Here is a 9,187-nt window from a genome sequence, read left to right as displayed (position 1 = left end):
TCCTAGGAGCGAACCGCCCACATCTCCATGATCTTAACACTTCATCGGACTATTCAATCGTTAGCGAGGCAGTGTGTACAATGGGTAGGGATGTAGTCAATGCTAGCTGATTACTCTGGCTTATAAGGAATTTATCGTTTTAGACCAATAATTACAATGATCTATCCTCATCACGATGAAATTTCGAAGATTTCCTGGGCCTATCGGCCGAGGCTATATAATCGTTGAATACATCAATGTAGCCTTGACGTGGTGTGGTGTGCACGTAAAAGATGGTATATTTTTAGCCGTTTTATGCACTAGTTCAAGTTTTAATATTTATAAAAACACGATAAAATAATGTTATACTACACTTCACGTTGGGAAAGTGCACCCATCGTTTGCGTAATATATTGATGGTAAGATACTGAGGTCGTCCAAGAATACAGCGAGTTTTAGTACCAAGTCTTCGTTAGCGTCTAATCAAATCAATCAAAAGTAAAAGGTTAAAAATGGCTTAAAATAAAAATGAAGAGGTTAGTCAATGAAAAGAAAAAGGGGTGTTTAGATCAACTTAACTCTTGATGTTCTTTTTAACTAAATCTTACCATGGGTTAAGAGGGCTCGATTGTTAAACGAGAAACTATTTGTTTTAATGCATAAAGTTGTGTAATACCTGGGTCGAGATCCCAACACACTCGACCATATCGTTTTGAATCCGCAAAGAGAGACCACTCAAGGCCGGATCAAACCATAATAGTACCGCCCAATCAGCGTGGAAAGTATATACCACTATGATTTAGCTTTAGTTAATTAAATATTTTAAGGGGTTTAAATTAATTGTCACTATGATTCCTTTGGTGAGTTGTCAATTCCTCTAAAGTAGTTACTTTTATAAAAACTAAGTCCTTTACGCTTTGGTACCAACGCCACGTAATGGGAAGAGCTTACCAACCCCAAGTCCCATTCCAAAACATTTAACCTCCTTACAGAGCATCAACATATTTTGACTCTACATAGACATAGAAAACATGAACGACCCAAGCTAATGGCGATGCAAGATAATTGGAAGATTTTAAGAGTTAAGCCGAAAGACTAATGACCCAAGTTAATGGCGACACTAATACTTCCTCACTTTCAATAAACTATATATTAATTAATCAAAGCCATTAACACATACACACAAACATACACATCTTATTCACCCATTGTTTACCTTAGTTAACTCCCCATCAAGGGGGCAAGTTTCCCCCAAAACACCATCAAGAAACTTAGCCAAGAATGGCCATGGAACTAGTTTTCATCAAACATGAAAAGATTATATTAATACACCATGATTTTGTGTTTTTTTTCTTAGTGATTACAATGATTAGAGATAGTGGGTAGAATAGAAATGTGGTAGTGGCGAAGGGACGAATAAAGGAGCAAGTGAATATGGTTAAACTGGCCTTGTATGTATAGGCTGTTGGAGGCCCAGACACGGGGCGTGCCTTCCAAGCATGCTCCATGTATGGCCATATGACCTGTTATAGCCAGTTAGCGAGGCACAAGCAGTGTATGCCAGAAACAGGCTGTGGTCAACTCTTGTAGGTCCCTCGGATCTTCTAGTGTTTTTTTCTACATTTTCTTTTTATTCTTGTTAGCAGTTCCGTTCGCAATGCGCTCGTAGTGATTTTAAAATACATGTGAACACAGACTAAATAACAAAAGAAATTCGCAGCAACGCGGCGAACTTCTTTAAACCTAGTTACAATGAAAGCATAAAGTGTCGGTCATTAAAAACTTTAACATCGCTACATGTGGCTTATTGCAAGAAATAATATAATGAAAGCATCTATAAAGTATCGGGAGATCGACTTTGGATAAACATCGCCTAATCGGGCTTTTTTCTAAAGTAAATCTTTTTTGGGCGTGTCGTTTTTTGAATATTGGGGGACTAGATATATATTACAAGAAAATGCTTTAATGTTAGTCTCTGTAGATCAATTTATAGGACTATATGTCGTTTCTATATCGTTTTTCTATCTTTTAAGCAAGGCTCACTACTAGAAAAAACATCTTTCTTGACACGCATTGTGCGTCATGAAAGGGTGTTTATGACACGCAAAAGCGAGTCGTTGATTGAGAAGTCATAAAATTAACATGACATGCATTTGTGTGTCATGTTTTCATGACACGCATTTATGAGACTCACTTTATGACATTATTTAATGACACACGTTTATGACACATTTATGAAACATATTTATGACATTCATTTCGCGTGTCATGCTTTCAATTATTTAAAAAAATTATATAGAATTATTAATTTACCCTATATACATATATAATAACAAAAACAATAAATATATTTCAAAAAAAAATACACATATATATACCAAAACAATTTATTACATAATCATTTGTCAAAAATACTACAAATATTTTAACGTTAACCAAAAAATTGTTTGTAAATACATTCATCGACACCTAAAATACGGCTTGTCACTTAAAAATAGAGGTAGCTGCATAAGTCGACCAATCATCGCGAATGCTATCCGTATCCGTAAACGAGTATTCCTCTACTCCTTCCCCCCAACCTGAGACAACAATTAAATAAAATACATCTTAAACCTGAATATAAATCTTAATCTAGAATTTAAGCATTTGTTTGGATATTTAATTTCAAGACTATATCTAAAGCTATGAATTTAAACATTTGTTTGGACATATAACTACATATTTCTCTAAGATGCAGGCTAAAATATGACTAAACTTACATTGTCATCAAATATTTCAACTTATTCGTAAGCCATCTCCTTCATGAACATAGTAGACGCATTCAGTACTTCCCGGCCAACATGGAAACTACACAATTAAAAATATGAAGAAGTGTGAAAACGTTACGATTTAAGTTTAAAGTAAAGGGTTTATATATTTTTAGTATCGTTTACACCACAATTTAAATAAGGGCTTAAGTGCTCACCCTAGAGTTGGCCCAGTTGAGTTTAACCCTTATACTGGCACCACTTCGTGTAGCATACACGGCCATTGTCCTATAAAAAATTCAAAAAATTTCCGAGTATATTACAACTCTTTTATCATACATTATGATAATTTGTATTAGTTACATGTTAGTAATTGGGTTGTTTTTTTTTTATTTATTTTCTTCTCACTTTCCATCTTCTTTAGTTTTGTGATCTTTAGCTGAATGAACACTAAACCCAACAAAGTCAGAACCTAAAGATTAACTAAATCCTCCTTAGATAATAATACAAGAAAAAATCATAAGAATAAAATATCTAAAATAACCTTGGTAATAAAATACAACTACTTATGTGTGTTCGAACTTCGAATCTATCAATGCTCCAAGTTACCTTTAAACTAGATACTCTTACCCATCACAACAATATTATAATCAAAATATATTTCATCCCACCACAAATTGCATAGCTTCTAACCTAACTTTTCTAAAGGCACCCTTTATGAAATGTAAATTCTAACTGAAACTAATGCAGGCTTCAACTATATAGAAAATAAAATGTAGACATATTCATATGAATTAGATCAACTCCAAACTCAAAACAAATCTGCAAAAACCGAACCGATGGATGAAGAAAAAACTAATACATGTGTTTGGTTTTAACTAATACATGTGTTTGGTTTTAAAAATCATGAAAAAATGGGAGACACAATGACATGATAGATGAAGAAAAAAATGTGATATTTATTTAACTCTAAGCTAAAGGCATGATTTATTTTCCTTATATAACAACATAATTTATGCTAATGGAATGGATCAGGGGTACCTTTATCCAAATCTTTTGGTAAATTGATGATCTCAATTGCATCAAACGAGTATTTCTACAGTAACAAAGTAAAAAATATCATGCTCAATATACAATTACTGTTAGTAAAAATAAAGAATAATATAAATTAATAGCACACGGCACGCTAACCTTAACATATACATCACATCCTATGCAAAGCTCCTCGGAGATATAAGACACCTTTGATTGAGAAGTGATGCGAATTATGTGGTGGAATGCTTGCATTTCTTTTGGGAAATGTAGGTTCAACTACCACTTGGTGCATAGTGAGGCACTAGTGAGCAATGATAGAAGACCCAAGGAAATCTGGGTTTGATCCTTGAGTCAAACGGGTTTTATCAGTAATTTCACTATCGTGCCTACGGGCAGGTAGGTTACCAGGTTTTCCACGGAATTGGTGATGGACTCGGGTTACTCTCAGAGTACTCCATTTGGTCTAGTGGGTGCCCCGAAAGTGTTCGGGAGTTCAAAAAAAGATTGAGAAGTGACCTTAATACATAGCTTACCTGCCCAAAAAGCATAACCATTAAGAGGTGTCTCTGAACCTATAAATCGTGGATGCATAACCATTTAAAAAAATTATCACAATTAAATATAAATACTTCTTACCAGAATAAGATTTTTCTTGAAACAGTACATGTAGATCACCCCACCAAAACCCAGCAGAAAATATTGATTAAATGACACAACTGCAAAAATTATAACGTCACAAAACCAATATATTTACAATAATACTTTTATGCATGACACATCATTAATCATGTGTTCTCATAATTGTACTCACCTTTCCACAAGATTCAGTCTCTCCAGCTATCATCGTTTAATTGAAATGTTTCGAAGAACCTTCCATCCCCATCCCCATACACATAACTAAAGAAATAAAAATACATACTTAGTAAAACAAACTTCTGGTAAATCGACACACACAATATAGACAAAATAGAAGCACCAAATCATCAAATGAGCAAATAGAAAACAATATTTACTTGTTCTCAATTCCTCCTTGTACAATAATAAAATATGGTAAAGGACACTTATAAGTAAGACATATCCATCAACCCATGCTACAGAAAACCAAGTTCTCTTTTAGAGAGAACGGGCAAATAGTGAATGCGTTTACCACAAGCAGTTAAAGATGATATATCTAATAGCATCCCTTCATCAACTTGGAATACTAAAACACCCAAAAATACAAGTTAACTAATCTGGACAAATCATAACCTGAAAAACTGATTTCTAAAGCTTAAATTTTAGGGAGGAATGGCGTTGTTCGATATACCCTGAAAAACAGATTGCTGAATTAGGATCAAAGGGCCTTCACAATAGGAAGAAGTGTGGTGGTCAGCCGTTCACGACGATGTAGTGGCCGTTCAAAGATCTGGGAGCCGATCAAGATTGGTAGAGAGGATGTGAGCAAGCAGGTTAGATTTGGGGGTTAGGGTTGTGTTTAGGGAAGTCTAAAATTTTGAATAGTGGAGATATAATAGGAAGTTTATTTGGCTAGGAAGGCTAGGAAGTGATCTTGACCATCCATTTACTTAATCAAGGGCTAAGATTAAATCAGGGAAATTGAAAGTAAAAAAAGAGGCGCGTGACTTTTTTCAGGGGCAATCTAGTCAATCCAAGCCAATAGTTTCTCTCTCCTCCAATTCCCCCCATTTTTTAAACGTTAATAACTCTTTCATACGACATTATTTTTTTATAAAAATTGCACCAAAAAAACGAGTGTTTTTTTATCTTTAAAACGAGTATACTATTGCTATATTTTGAAAAAAAAAAATTTAAAACCCAGTTGCGTAAAACGCAATAGAAAAAACCCCAGTATCGTAAAACGCAATGAAAAAAAAACCCTAAAAAATGACATTTTTCTAAAACGCAATGCACAAAAAACACAAAGAAATGACTTTTTTGTAAAACGCAATGGCCAGAAAACACATAAAAATGTGTTTTACCTAAAACGCAATGCACCAAAAACACAAAGAAATGACTTTTTTGTAAAACGCAATGGCCAGAAAACACATAAAAATGTGTTTTACCTAAAACGCAATGCACCAAAAACACAAAAAAATGACTTATTTGTAAAACGCAATGGCAGAATACACTTAAAATGTCTGTTTTCTAAAACGCAATGGACTGAAAACACATAAAAAAGTGTTTTACCTAAAACGCAATGCACCAAAAACACAAAGAAATGTCTTATATGTAAAACGCAATGGCCAGAAAACACTTAAAAATGACTCATTCTAAAACGCAATGGACTGAAAACACCTAAAAAATGTGTTTTACCTAAAACACAATGACTAAAAACACTTAAAAATGTGTTTTTTTCTAAAACGCAATAGCTGTCTGTCACTGTGAACTGTCTGTCACTGTGAACTGTCTTATTTCTAAAACGCAATGGACACATAAAACTGTCTGTCACTGTGAACTGTCTGAATTGTCTACGAATTACTGTCTTCGAAATGAGCCAATTTATGGAAATTTAATTTTTCTGATGCGTTTTTAGTACAGCAATTTAATAGAAAAAAAAAATTTCCGAGCTCAACCCCAGCCAGGGGCTCTGCCCCTTGGACCCCGCCAGGGGCTGCCGCCCCTGGGACCCCGCTACCGGGGGCTGCCGCCCCCGGACCCCCGCAAAGATCGTAAAACGCAATGACTAAATAAAAAACCCAGATCATGAAAATGAAATTAAAGAATTTCTTACATGGATCGAAGCCGATTTCTTCATCAATTGACGGAATTTGAATGATAGAAACACTTATCAACGCTCGAATCGAACGAATCGAGTGATTATCTCCAAAATCACCGGAAAAAACGAGATTTTTTTATGAAATTAAACTGGGTTTTCTTCAAAAAAAAAGCTGAAGAACACGTTGATCGGGTTCTGAATCATTGATTTGTGATGAAAATCGCACTATAATGTAGTGATTATTGAGATATAAAGTGAAGAAATAGTTGAAGATGGTGGATTTTGAAAATGACGGGTTTTTGAATTTACTGGGTTTTGAAAAAGGAAGAAGAAAGAGTTGGATTGACTAAAATACCCTTTCTCTTTATTTTAAAATTTGCCACATGTCATAATCCTATGGCTTCCTATCCTTCCTAGAGAAAATTAACTTCCTATTTGATCTTTACCCTGTTCTGGAGGGAAACCTAAACTATTTTGGGGAACTTTGAGGAGGGAAACCAAAACATAAAGAACTAAATAAATAAATTGTAAAAAGCTGTTTTTTTTTTTTTTTTTTGACAACTGCAATCTCTATTTCATTCCACATGAAAAAGGACAATTAAAAAGCAGATTTATCTATTATATAAAAAGATATAAGGAGATTTTATCAAGTTTTAATTTAAATAGCCTTAATCATAAATATAAAGAACTAAAATCTTTTATTTATCTAATTGATATTTTTATTTATGTATATTGGAAATATTGTTTTTAATTTTATCATACAATTCAATGGCATACTTCGGGGAAGGATCCACTAAAAAGTGGGTTTTGCCTAAGTAGCCTAAGAAGAATTATGTAGACAACATGTGACACTCCTTAACTAAACCACGGATAGAGATGTACAACAAAAAACAGTTTGTGCCCATCGACTTGGAAACTGGCCTAGTAAAAAAACTGGTGTGCCAATTTTGGGACTAACCCGACCTGGCAGTTTGGTACTGGTTTGGAACTTTTGTGTTAAACCCGATCCGAATCAGTGGGTGGGGGTTTCATCCCTAAAATCAATTCTTAATCCGAACTGGTTTTAGGCCAAACAAGTTTGAGGCCAACCTAAAAAACGTGTTGGTTTATAAAATGGACCAGTTTGGGTCCAAATCAGGTTTTTTACACCTCCAATCACAGATGTGTTAACGGACCACACCGAGCCTTCATAGTTATCATGATTAATATTGGAACATGATGGGCATTAATATGCTGTATTGGGTCTTAAGGATGTGAGTCATACTATATCATAATCTATAATAATACTTTAAATAAGTCTTAGTAGACATATTGAGGCTAAATATTCGTGATGACTTTTGACGGAGCAGATGGAATCTACTAGGCTATATTGAGCCTTAACAGGTTACACTATATTGTAATGGGTAATAATAAATCATACATATATTAATACATCATGTGGGCCTTATTAGTCTCAATAGCTTCTAACTTATCATCTCGGCTTGTATTATGTCATATGGATTCTAAAAATTTGTTGAATTTGTAAACCATGACATTTTTTCTTGACACACGGTTTCAAATGTCATAAAATAGTCTTGTTTTTTGTACGACGCTAAAATATGACACACAAAAAGGAGTGTCATAACTTTGTTGAATTTTATAAACTATGACATTTTATTCTTGACACAAGCTTTCGAATGTCATAAAATGGCCGTGTTTTATTTTATGACGCTAAAAAGATGACACACAAAAAAGAGTGTCATAAATTTATTGAATTTTGTAAACATTGACATTTTTTTCTTGACATGCGTTTTTGAATGTCATAAAATGAGCGTGTGTCATTGTTCGCGTGTCAAGAAAGATGTTTTTTCTAGTAGTGGCTATCATTCCTATAGGGTTAAAATTGTTTTTCTATTATTTTTTTATAAACGAAAAACCTTTTTTTTTAACGTCCAACGAAAGAATATTTTTAAAACATAAGCAGACTAGCAGGGTTGGCAAAGGTTTTTTTTGAACATCCAACAAAAAACCTTTTTTAGTTTCAATTTGTAGAGACGAAAATATCTTCTTATTCTTTTTCAGGAGTGATGAAAATATAAGAAAATAAAATATATATATATATATATATTTTTATCCTATAGGAACGACATGTCATCTCTACAAAGTTTAACAAAGTTTAACTGGTAAAAGATGTTTAATTTAAGTGGCAAAATTTTCCACAACTCTGCCAAAAATTTCCCCACACTTTGCCAACCCATGAAGACGATGTGAGATCCTTTAGGCGAGATGTCATATCATAAACAGTTTTTAAGCCACCTCAAATACATAATTCAGGTTACCAACTTGGTTTAACCGAGTGGTTTATATCCATGTGTTGCCGCAACTCAGTTTTGAAAAGTTTATATCAAAACGTAGATAAAAATAAGTACGTCGCGACGATATAATCGGTATGAAATAAAACATTATATATGAAAAAAAAAATAAAATTTGTTACATCGATTGAAAACAAAAGAAACGAAAACCTACATTGGTTCCGGTAACACCAATAGTGGTACCGAATTTGTTTGGTCGGTATTGGTCTAATTCGTTTCGTTACTAGTACAGTATCAGCAATCTGTATGCCTTGCGACACAAAAAATATATTATTCTGAACACATCTTGTACATAACAAAAAAAAGGTTCAATCAATACTAAAGTAAGTTTGTTTGTAAAAAGTGTTTGATATAACACA

General features: G+C 33.7%; 1 long non-coding RNA gene across 4 annotated transcripts; it reads right to left on the bottom strand.

Annotated features, from left to right (window-relative positions):
* Window positions 1-2,327: 2,327 nt before the first annotated feature.
* On the bottom strand, window positions 2,328-5,235 carry LOC110918272. 4 transcript variants are annotated; one of them, XR_004883105.1, is made up of 9 exons: window positions 5,068-5,235; window positions 4,775-4,962; window positions 4,573-4,658; window positions 4,398-4,477; window positions 3,918-4,294; window positions 3,768-3,822; window positions 2,945-3,014; window positions 2,739-2,826; window positions 2,328-2,558 (listed from the first exon to the last, which is right to left on the bottom strand). It is a non-coding gene; the product is annotated as an uncharacterized LOC110918272 (long non-coding RNA). The 4 variants fall into 4 exon arrangements; XR_004883106.1 differs by having other exon boundaries at window positions 4,909-4,962; XR_002581193.2 differs by lacking the exon at window positions 4,775-4,962 and having other exon boundaries at window positions 5,010-5,235.
* Window positions 5,236-9,187: the final 3,952 nt, after the last annotated feature.

The sequence above is a fragment of the Helianthus annuus genome, chromosome 16, assembly GCF_002127325.2.
Source record: "Helianthus annuus cultivar XRQ/B chromosome 16, HanXRQr2.0-SUNRISE, whole genome shotgun sequence".
In the NCBI taxonomy this organism is placed as follows: Eukaryota; Viridiplantae; Streptophyta; class Magnoliopsida; order Asterales; family Asteraceae; genus Helianthus; species Helianthus annuus.
The sequence above is the reverse complement of the archived record's forward strand: the minus strand, read 5'-3'. Positions and strand labels throughout refer to the sequence as shown.